The sequence below is a fragment of the Peromyscus leucopus genome, chromosome 9 (genome assembly GCF_004664715.2).
Source record: "Peromyscus leucopus breed LL Stock chromosome 9, UCI_PerLeu_2.1, whole genome shotgun sequence".
Taxonomy (NCBI): domain Eukaryota; kingdom Metazoa; phylum Chordata; class Mammalia; order Rodentia; family Cricetidae; genus Peromyscus; species Peromyscus leucopus.
In genome coordinates, this window is record NC_051070.1 from 11,245,063 (window position 1) to 11,257,348 (window position 12,286).

Here is a 12,286-nt window from a genome sequence, read left to right on the forward strand (position 1 = left end):
TAGAGAAAGGATGGTAAGAGTCCTGAGAGAAGCAAACTCCCCGAAGAAATGATAATCGTGGGACATATGTTTGGAGAACCTATTGGGCAAATTCATTTAAAGATCTCTATAAGCAGGGGGTAGTGATAAAAGAAAAAGAAAGAACGAAGAGGCGACCATTCCTGCTGTACTGTATAAAATATACAGATTTAACTTTGTAACAAGAATGTTAACATAGGAAAACACCAATAATTCTACTAGTAAGCAAATATTTCATTATAATTAAATGTAATTATTTTTCCTGATACACAATAATGAATCTTGTGACAGTACAATAGCTACGAGACAGCGTCTACTTTTAAGTTTCAGTTAAATGCAATATTTGAAGGAAGAATATGTGAACTTAATCCCAAAGATAATTCATTGTTATGAAATAAATTCTCCAGTGAAAAATATACTTGATATATAAACAGCTTTTCTTGCATGAGTATGTGTACATGTGTATGACATGTGTGTATGGTATGTGTGTGTGTGTGTGTGTGTGTGTGTGTGTGTCCTGTTTGAATGTCTACTGAAGCAAAGTATAGAAAATGATCTCTGTGTGCACCTATCTATGAAATCCAGTCTCTTCTATTTAGTTCCACAAATTAAAAGTGAAACAGAATTAGAAAATTATATGTACAGGATCATGGACACATTGTCTATGAACTGATATTAAATGAACAACTGCAGAAGAAGTGTGGTCAGGTCTCAAAAAACCTTTTAGAATTGAAACACAAATAATTGGATATGTATTTTTATATACAGCATGTGGTTATTTCAGTGTTGACACTGGGGAGTGGTTCCAATGTTCTCTAAAGGTTCTTCAAGAATTTGACTTACACCCATTTTGATATGCCCCTGTTGTGTGAAGAAGGATGATGACATGCCTACTGACAGCAGCTTACCGATTCCGTGCGGAAGCCTGGGAAGCCAGCAGATAACGTGTGGTCTGTTTCCACTGCTGCCCCTCCTCACCCTCCTGAACACCGCTGCTGACAGCACAAATTGAAAACTTGAAGACTTTCCTCATCACCTGATGTGCCGGAGAGGCAGAGATCCTGTGACAGGCTAGGAGATCATGCAGAGGGAAGCAGAAGGGGACACAAACATCTGAATTCAACACCACTTATCTAACGCTAGAGAAGCTGCGAAAAGGAAGTTCAAGACTGTTCAGCCATTGTGTAACTAGGTCTGAGAATCATGCCAAACGGCTGTCACATCGCATCAAGTAAACAACTTCCAAAACGTGAGAGGGTTTGAAATTCTATTACACTCTGGCACGCTAAGTATTATTTCATTTTAAAATAGACTAATATAGGAATTGACCGAAGAATAACATATGGATATAAATGATTGCAGAGATTTGAATACAAGGACTAACTAAATGGTCTTTTCATTATTATACAAAGAGCAAAATGTACTTATTATACTATTATCTTCATTTATGTTACAATAATTATAATTTTGTAGTTTTCTAGTAAATTCCTTCTTGGTTTTTGATGAAAGACTTACAACAAAATAAAGTCAGCTGAGGAAGACTCACAGGCTCTCATTTTGTTTTTGTGTTTTGTGTGGGTAGAATAAGTAGACAGAGAAAAGAAGAAAAACACTTGTCTTATGTTTCTTCAGAGCACAAGCAAAGAAATAGAACTGAAAAACAGAAAACAGAAGAACCAAGGAGAACTTAACCGAAGCTAAAATAAAAGGAATATATATTCAGCATCACATTTAGGAATTCATTCAATATTAATTTGGGGTTGTCTTTTCCTCCCTTTGTTCCTTCCTTCCTTCCTTCCTTCCTTCCTTCCTTCCTTCCTTCCTTCCTTCCTTTATTTCTTCCTTCCTTCCTTCCTTTGTTCCTTCCTTCCTTCCTTCCTTCCTTCCTTCCTTCCTTCCTTCCTTCCTTCCTTTCTTCCTTCGTTCCTATTCCACCATGTCTAGATCCCTCCCTCCGTCTCTGCGCCCAGTCTTTCTTTCTTTTTTTCTTTCTTTCTTCAGTCACAGAAAGCAAACTATTACCTCTGATTGATGACAGTTGTAGAACTAGATATGTGTTTTCCTTCTTCTACAATCAAATCACCATGTCCCATAGTGATTTTGTATGTGTGTATATACATATTTATGTACATATTTTACTGTAAAACTCATGCTCTGTTTGAATTTTTATTAGTTAAAACTACTTTCTTAGCATTTCAATATTCAAAAAGAGAACACATGCTGCATATATCTCTTCAAATACATATAAGTTTAAATTTCCTAGGCACTAATATAATGCAAATTTTCATCACTCCTCACATTCATTGCTCATGATTTTAGTACAGTAAATAATGTATCAGCAATTATTTAAAGGAATGGTTTATAATTCACATTGCATATTAAATAGTCAAATATTGATGATAATAATTTTGTGCCATTGTGAAAATATTTGCAATTAAAAAATTTCTCTTTGGAAGCTTACCATTATTTCTTTAAATATATTTTAAGTGTATTGTAACAAAAAATGTTTCATAGAAAATTAAGGCATTTCAGATAGAATGTCAACACTTGAGTAGACTTCAGATCTATTGAAGTTGATAATCTGATAAGGAATTTGATGAACAGGGTGTTCCTGATGAGAGAACAAGGGTAGCCTGGTATGCACTTCAGACTTCAGGGACATTATTGTGTGTGAATCAAATGATTTTTTTTTCAAGACTTGTAGTAGGTCAGGCCCATAGGGTCAAGGAAATTGATTCAGACCAGTTGACAAGGCATGCACATAACATACTTTCTTATGTAGGAGTAGTTGTCTGTGCTTTGTCACCCGGGCACAGCCAAGGGGGGACCCTTTAAGAGCTTATGTGCTCACACTCGAGACTACCTTGTGGTCTTGGATATTGGATGCTGATGCTGTGGAAGCAGAGTTCTCCAGAGAACTGCGTTGGACCGTGCCACACACCTCCTGGATCCTGCAACCAACTTCCTTATGTTTATTGTAAGTTAACACAGAATAAACCCCTTTTGACAATCAGACAGATTCCATGGAATTGCTGCTTTATCTAGCACTCACATGTTTGGGGACTCCACCCATAGCCATAGCTAGCTTCCATGGCTACAGTGGCATTTCCCATGCTTCCCTGTCTCTTTTAAAATTCCCACCCCTATACCTGAGGGCCTAGCAACAGGTGCTGTCAGAGTTCCTGATCATGTCCAGCCAATGAACGATGATCATTCAATGCCACCAGATTGCAACACAGACTAGGTGCTGAGAGGGGGGCATATAAGGCCTTCCCCGTTATTGAATAAACGAGTTTGTTGTTTGCCTTCAACTGACTCCAGGTGTCTATGCCTTTGATGCTGCACCTTTTCAACCCCTCTCCCAAGAGAGCCATTAGGATCCAGCAACAAAGACTGGTCCAGGAAAAAAAAAATCAAGATGTTTGATTTTCAAAAGTCAAAGATGTACCAAAATACAAAAAGTAGACACATTCACAGGACGGGGTTTTCCATGTCTAGGTGCCATGACAGTGTTATGAAATGAAATGCTGGAACAGTGTGGCTTGCAATAGATGAATGAATGCAATGGGTGGCTGCCTCCAGCCTGTGAAAAGAGAGACTCAAAGGGAACCTGAAATTATGTGTAGAGGCAAAGTTAGGCAAAGGGCCAAAACCAACGAAAGAGAGAACTCTCTGAGGAAATAGGATCAAACATTCCAGATCAATAAGCTACAAAAATCATAAACTTCTCAAAGCTGATGCTCATAGCAGCAAATCAAGACCTTGGCAGGCAACTTGATCTGACTACTGTCAATAGTCACATGAAGGTTTAGATGATGTCTCAGATGGTCAGATGATGGTTCAGAAGGTCAGATGATGTCTCAGATGGTGAGATGAAGGCTCAGCTAGTCAGATGATGTCTCAGATGGTCAGATGATGGTTCAGATTGTCAGATGAAGGCTCAGATAGTCAGATGAAGGCTCAGATGGTCAGATGATGTCTCAGATGGTCAGATGATGTCTCAGATGGTCAAATGATGTCTCAGATGTTCAGATGATGTCTCAGATGGTCAGATGAAGGCTCAGATGGTCAGATGATGTCTCAGATGGTCAAATGATGTCTCAGATGTTCAGATGATGTCTCAGATGGTCAGATGAAGGCTCAGATGGTCAGATGAAGGTTTAGATACAGACAGCCTCTCACTAGAATTGAATATCAACTATTTCCTTTTTTAGAAGTTATACTGGAAAAGACAGAAACTATGCTGTGGGTTATACATGGAGGACCTTTGGGAAAAGTCCTCATTAAGCTCCTAAGGAGGGCAAACTGCAATGAAGAAAGTGGCATCAGCCAAAAAGCAGGAGGAGCAAGACCCAGCCCTCTGCTCAGGAAAGGTCTCTTCTAACATGGCTACCTGCTACTCTGCCAGAAGAAACCTTGTAATCTAGATGTAGATGGACTGTTTCCTCCAGCCCCACATACTGACAAAAAATTAAATGGTCCACAATATTTAATATGTTGAGTATTTCCAATGAAAGATGTTGAAAAGTATATATATATATATGGGATTTTTAATTTTAATTATATATATGGTATGTATGTGATCATCCTTTAATGAATGAATTTATGAGAATTTCCAGATCAGAAATGGGATTTATATGATAAATCATTGTAGTTTTATTCTTTCTAAAATAAGAAGCTACGATTGTGGCTTTTTAAGAAGAGACTGGAGATCCTTGCTTTTTTACATAATAATAAAGTACTCACAACTCAGCTAAAATGACTTCTCCTTACAATCACTTGTTAACATGTTTGAAATATTAAAATCTTGCCAAGACTCTGATTCAAACCTGCACACCAATCATGAAACAGAGGAATTTGGTAGTACAAACACCCAGTGGAGAAAATAATTTCTAAAGACAGAGAGAAGTAGCTAGTTTGGGTGTTGTGCATTAGGTCATAACCTTCGTTCTAATATTTGGTAAAGAATTTCATTTGTGGGAAGCTGCTCCTAATGCAGTATGGCCAGTCTGCAGAGTGATATTGTATGAAGGGTACCAAAGCATTAGCACGCAGTAGGACTCATTACCAAACTTCAAAACCGTGTAAATGAAATGGGCAAAGCTTCGGAATGGCACAGAACAGAGAAGCCTCCTTCCTAGGCAAATTTCTTAGGCATCCTGCCAAGTGTGTAAACAAGACTTGGTTTACATCACTGTTGGTTTGCAGGATTCGTTTTCAGTTCTGGACTACCTTGGCTCATCACTGCGAAGGGTTCTTCTGCCATTAGGACTTTTTTCACTCTATTTTAACGAACTTTACCAGAAGAAAACAGATGTGTGTTAATGCTAAGCGGCTCAGTCTTGGTCCGTTCTTTTCATTTGTCCTTTCTGAACAGATATTCTGAAGCCTTCAGCGCTGAAATCCTCATTAAAAATCTACTCACTGGCAGCCTAACTAAAGTACTCTCATTACTTCTTTTTGAGAAGTTCAAGAAAAAAAGAAAATAGCACCGAGTTTTCATAATGAAAGTTCTATTTGCCTGCTCTAGCGGCATGATTCCATGCTTATCTTTAAAATAAGACTTCTAAAATTTAGATAATATCACAAGGAACAAAATACTTTTTATGGGCTCTCTACTGTTTTATAAATGGAATATTTTGTACTTCTATCTTTGAGGGAAAAAAAATCCTACACATACCAAACTACCATAAGCACACAAAACATTTAGGTGGGGGCTCGGCCACAGCCTTTGTGCTTGAAATACCAGTCCAGCCCGACTTCAGCCTTCGTAGGTGAATACCATCAGTTTTGTTAAAGGCCCATTTAACTATTTGTATGTATGTGTCTGATTATGTGTCTGTACACATTTGTGCATGTATCTGCAGAGGCAGAGGATCCCACTGAGGTGGATTTACGGTTTGTTGTGAGCTGCTGCCTGATGTGTGTGCTTGACACCGAACTGGGATTCTCTGGAAGACAGGCTGCTCTCTTGGCCATGGAGCTGTCTTTTCCTGCATGCATCAGTTTTCTGTCAGTTTTTTTCCTAGTCTAAGAAACCTTAAATTACTAATGCACACTGTTTTAAGTTTAAAAATATGAATCAATGAATAATCTGGTGTTGAAAGGAGTATGAGAAAATAATGTTTTAAAATAAATATAACTGCAAAGAATAACAATGTAGGAATGCAATTTTATGTACAGAGATGTAAATTTTCTTTCTTTTTCACCCCTACTGCTTTCCATTTTTTCTCTCTTTCATTTCCCTCCACTGCCCACCTCTCTCCCTCCCCTCCTCTCTCTCTCATACACAAACACACACACACAATGTCGTATCACAAAATAAGTCCATCATGAAGGATTAAAGACTTCAAATTACTCCTTATATTCATTGTAGAAAAGAGTGTAATCATGAGATTATGATTATTGAATCAAAACAACCTATTTTGTGATAGTTTTCACTCTTTTACGACTAGATTATGAAGTTTGCTAATAATATTTTCCCCTTTAATTTTATGTTTTAAGTGTTAAAGAAATTGAGATAAAAAGATAAATTGCTCTGACAGAAGTGATAGGGTTGGTATATTTTCTCCCAGAATTCAGGCGGTAAGTACATTCTCCAAAACAGGCAGCCTGCTCACTGGACAGAAGAGGAATTCAATCTTGTTACTGAGAAGACGACGTTAAGAGAAAACTATTCTTAAGGACTTAAGCATATACACATTGACAAATCCAAGTTGAACATCAGATAATAAAACTAAAATTTAACATTTTGAAGAATAAACATGAAGGAATATCTCTAGGTACCTGCAGGGCAAACAGGGCATTGTTTTTCTTTGGTGTTCTTTGAATCACAAACTAAAAAGTGAGAGAAAAACCTGTGCAAACCATTCTAATAAATAGAAAGAAGGAGCTTCAGACAATACTACAAAATTTTACATATTGTATGGTTATACATATATAGACTTGCATGCTGTATATTATATATTTTTATATATACTTACTAAATATATTGTATAAAATATGCATTTCAATATAGAAAGGCAAGATACATATATATATATATATATATGACAGATTATGGAATTTTATGGTTATAGACAGGCCATTGTATGGTAGTTATTGTGTGTGTATGTGTGTGTTTTCAGTGCTATCTACAACAATCATGTTGTGTAGCAATTTTCTCTAAAGTGAAACATTCCCTCCTATACGGAGGCATGGGAGTCTATGGAAGTAAACAACGTAGCAAGTAGCAAAATTCACAAGTCCTTACCCTAGATGATGAAACAGAACAAAAGGGAAAAACAAACTAACAAACAAAACACTCCCAATACCTGAAGAGTAGCCAAGAGGACACTCTCTAGAAAACAGTGGCTCTCAGCCTTCCTATTTCTGTGACCCTTTAATACAGATACTCATATTGTGATGACCTCAATCATAAATTATTTTCATTGCTACTTCATAATTGTATGTTGTTCCTGTTATGAATCGTAATGTAAATATCTCTATTTTCTGATGGGCTTGGGCGACCCCTGTGAAAGGGTTGTTTGACCTCCAAAGGGTTTCTGACCCACAGGTTGAGAACTCCTTCTCTGGCAGGATGGGCTGCCTGCTAGGATTGCAGATAATCAACAGGGTTATTTTTGTACTTAGGATGAATAGATGTTTGTGTCACACTTTCCCAGAAAAAAAATATTTGCACAATGTCCACTATAAAAATCAATAAATGGTTTATAGTTGAAATCATCTGTCCCTGAAAGGCATACAGTCTTCTTTTGATTGGTATTCCCAAACAGCCAGGATTCATTTTCTCCCGAAGTCATCTGCCTCAGTAGCTAAAGAATGTCCTCTCCTCATCCTTCCTCCTCAGATTTTTCTCCACCCAGTCTTCCAGTGAGAATTCACAGAGTATTTAATCTTCACATTCAGGCAGACTCTTTCCACAGAAGAGAGGAGGTGATGGTTGCCTCCTGATTGTTGCCTGGGGATTCCATGCTCTCCAGTCTTGAGAGGGTTCAAGGAGGAACTTGTCTTGTGGGAAGTATTGAAAGTTCTGACAGTCTGGCAGGCTACTTTTCACAGCACAGCAGACGAGGTGAGCACAGAAAGTCTTCCATATTGTTAAGGAGTGTACCCCTTGGTGGATCCTGTTCACTGAAACTGTGGAGAGTTTGGAGTTGTTTGTAACCAGAGATGATCACCTAACCTTCCTACTCGGCAGTCTCTGATACAAGCACAGTGAGGAGGTATGAGAAAAAGTGTAGGGCTCTCTCCTCGGCTTCTAACCGGTCATGTGCGATCATGGGTGATGTAGACTTGACAGTGATGTTTGATAAGAATGGGGACATTTCTTGTTTGAGAGTTTTGTTAGCACTGTGATTTTTTCCCCTGGTCTTAGTAGATAGAGATATTGTAATTTTACTGAGGATGTGTTGTGTTGTGTTTTTCTGCATCAGTGGATGCCTTTGTGATACTGGCTTCTGCAATCCCACGGCTTTGAGATATGTAGCAAATCAAGAGGCATGTCACTGGATTTCACCACAGATCCCATACTCTCCAACACCTCATTCTCCCAGCCTCATTGTTCGATGTAGAGCATTCAGGGATTTTATTTATACTATCCTGATTCTTTCTTGCTTGTTAAAATTTGTCTATATAAAGGGAGGTCAGGAAATAATAAATCAATTTCTTACACAAATTATTTTATACAGAGATGCCATCATGCATTTGGAAAAGAAAGAAGTAAAGTTCTTAAAAAGATTTCATAATAATTTTTCCATTTATATTGCTGTACTGTTTGGTCCATGATTCTGTATGCTACTGTTGATAGAACATGCTGTTGGTAACTATTAGTGGTACTCTACAAATGGGTGTACAAATAATTCCACACACAAGACATATGGTCATGAAAATTTTCCCCATATTCATGAAAGAAGGGCTATGTACTGAAGTAAATAAATAAATAATTCTGTCTCCAATATACGGAACCTGCTGTTTAAATATCTTGTTTGACCTCCTAAAACGTGTGTTTGTAAGTCCCTGAGTGCAGTTTTGTGTTTTTCATAAGACTTTCCATTCCAATAAGAACAGCTGGTGAAATTCACAGCACTATCCTAAATTTCAATTAGAAGCCATTGGTGTAATGCTATTTTCAGGATCATTTACTGGGCTATGGAATAAACTCCTTTTTGGTAGAAATGCATTCTTACTTTGCTACTATTAAGAAAAGCATGCCATTTTAGCTCTAACAAATGAGTTTACATGGGTAAATGAAATATGCAGAGGAGATCTTTTTTAAACTAACTTAGTCTACCCAATTTTTTAACGCATTAATTTTCGTGTTGTTATCGATTAAAGTCCAGGTCCAGGCATGCTTTTATATATATATTTATCAGTTTTGTTTGGTTTATAGTATTTGTAGTGAGGCATTTGTTTTGTTTTATTTTGTTTTAAGAAAGGGTTTCGGGGCTGGAGAGATGGCTCAGAGGTTAAGAGCACTGACTGCTCTTCCAGAGGTCCTGAGTTCAATTGCCAGCAACCACATGGTGGCTCACAACCATCTGTAATCAGATCTGGTGCCCTCTTCTGGCCTGCAGTCATACATGCTGTATACATAATAAATAAATCTTTAAAAAAAAAATAAAATAAATCTTAAAAAAAGGGTTTCATTGAGATTTATAACAGACTTCAGTCATAACACACACGAAGGTCCACTCAAGTAACCCCTTCAGTTTGTGAATGAAGTCAACAGAGAATGTAATCATTAGAAAACACAAGGGATACGTGCCAAGCGGCCGTGCAGCAGGCAGGCAGAGAAGACATGGAAGCAGAGCTTGTAATTCTAGAGTGGATTCCTCTTCTAATCAGTGCAGTGCTCCTCCCTTGACACAGCACTGCGGGGTGACTTCTCTAGCAAATGACTTGCCTTGCAAGTACAGGACCTACGTTTGGTCACTAGAACACAACAAAAACCTCAGTCCGGTGCTATACATCTGCAGTCCCCGTGGCAGCAGGGGATGGGCCCCGGGCTTTATTGACAAACAGCGTAGCTGAATTGTAGAACTCCAGTCAAATGAAAGACTGTGTCACTGGAGGTAGAGGATATTCCTTGGGATGATGTACAAAGTAATCATGTAGCCTTAACATGTCCATGCACACATGTATAAACAAAACTAGATATATAGACACACACACTTATACGTACACACATATATATAAACATTAAAAACAAAGTATCCATATATAAGTGTGTGATATATATTATATATACATATATATAAACTTTATCACACCTGTAAACAGAAATGAACAATCACACGCATACACACACACACACACATACACACACACACACACATACACACACACACACACACCACAAACACAATTAGGCTCAGGTGTAGGCCATACCACTCAGAGGAACAGATCAATGGTACTCCTGCCAGCTGAACTCCCACTCCCTAGATTCTGTTCCCAAAGACACATTCTACAGCTCGGGCCCTCCCACCTCATCTCCTGCCTGAGGCCAAGCCTTGCCCTCAATTCCTGTAGGATTTCCACTGCTCAGGTACAAGACACAACATTCAGGAAAATTGGTGCAGGCCTTACCAATCAGAAGAACAGGCTACATCAGTGAGAAGCATAGGTGCAGGTCACATCAGTCAGAAGAACAGAGACCCCCATACCATGCCAAAGGCCAAGCTAGACACAAGGCCAGTCCCCAAATTGGACAGAGACTCCCTACTAGAGGAGGGAGGTCACAGGTGCCAGAATCCAGGCCACAAAGACCAGAAGACCAAAGAGGAAGCAGAAAACAAGGAACAAAACACACATCCAACAAAGACAAACTCAGAAATCAGCACCTAGACCTATAGTCATGCAAAACCAAAATGCCTAAACACCAACATAAAAATAGAACCAACAACAGCCAGGGCAATATGGCACCAGCAGAGCTCACCTGTCCTAGAACAGCAAGACCCAAATATTGCAGTGCATCTGAAGACAAGAAAATGACCTTAAAAACAACTTATGAAGATGATAAAGGATGCCCCGCCTTGCTGTTCCTGCCATCCATCACCATCTGCAAGAAGATAGCCTGGCCTCCCATATATGCTGATTTGGGCCCATCTGCCAAGGATTTCTTCACCAAGGGTTTTGGCTGTGGCTTAATAAAACTGACTTGAAAACGAAGATTGAGAATAGATTGTATTGGGATTTACTGGGTCAGGTTCAGCCAACACAGAGACCACCAAAGTGAAAGGCAGCCTGGAAACCCAGTACAGACTGATTGAATGTGGCCTGACGTTTACAGAGAAGTGGAACACAGACAATGCACCGGGCACCAAGATCACCTTGAAAGACAAGTTCCAGTGTGGATTGAAGCTGACCTTCAATTCACTCTTCTCACTGGAGGAAAAAATCCTAAACTTAAGACAGGGTACAGGAGGTAGCACAGCAAGCTGGACTGTGATGTGGACTTCAACATGACTGTACCATTGATCTGGGACACTTTGGTGCTTGGCTATCAGGTTTAGCTGGCTGGCTGGCTGGCTGGCTGGCTGGCTACCAGATGAATTTTGAGACCTCAAAGTCCTGTGTGACCCGGAACAACTTTGCAGCTGGCTATGAAACAGATGAATTCCACCTTCATACTAATATGAGTGTTGGGACAGAATTTGGTGTCTCCATTTACCAGAAGGCGAACAAGTTGGAGGCTACTGTCAGTCTCACCTAGACAACTGGAAACAGTAACACTTGCTTTGGACCCACAGTAAAGTTATCAGGGCAACCTCAGGGCAACCCCAGATGCCAGCTTTTAGCCAAAGTAGCCTGATCCAGTCAGGACATACACAGACCCTAAAGCCAGGTATGAAACTGATGCTGTCAATTTAGCTGGATGGCAAGAACATCAATTTGGGAGGTCACAGCTTGGTCTATGACTGGAATTTCAAGCATAAATGGATGTTGTACAATCGTTTATTTTAAACTATTTTGCAGCATAGCTACCTTCAGAATTCAGTGTACCTTTTAATGTTATATCTAGAACTGATAATTACCATGGTAGATCTCCAGGCTAAAGATGACTGGGCTATAAGGTCCTTACCATTTCAGAGACAGCAGACACACCATTCTCCAGACAGGGTCCTTTTAGCTGTAGATGTGGCTTGAGGAGGAGCCCCTCTAGAGATGTCAGGCGGCAAGTGGAATCGGGGATTGTGCGGGTCCTTTGTAAATCTGTATCAAGTCCACAGATGAAACTGTGACTTCCTGAGCATCTAACCCTGGTGTC

The 12,286-nt window shown here is 39.1% G+C and overlaps 1 pseudogene; it reads left to right on the forward strand.

Moving 5' to 3' along the window:
- The first annotated feature begins 10,934 nt into the window (after positions 1 to 10,934).
- Positions 10,935 to 11,954, forward strand: LOC114694129 (annotated as a pseudogene).
- The last annotated feature ends 332 nt before the right edge of the window (positions 11,955 to 12,286 follow it).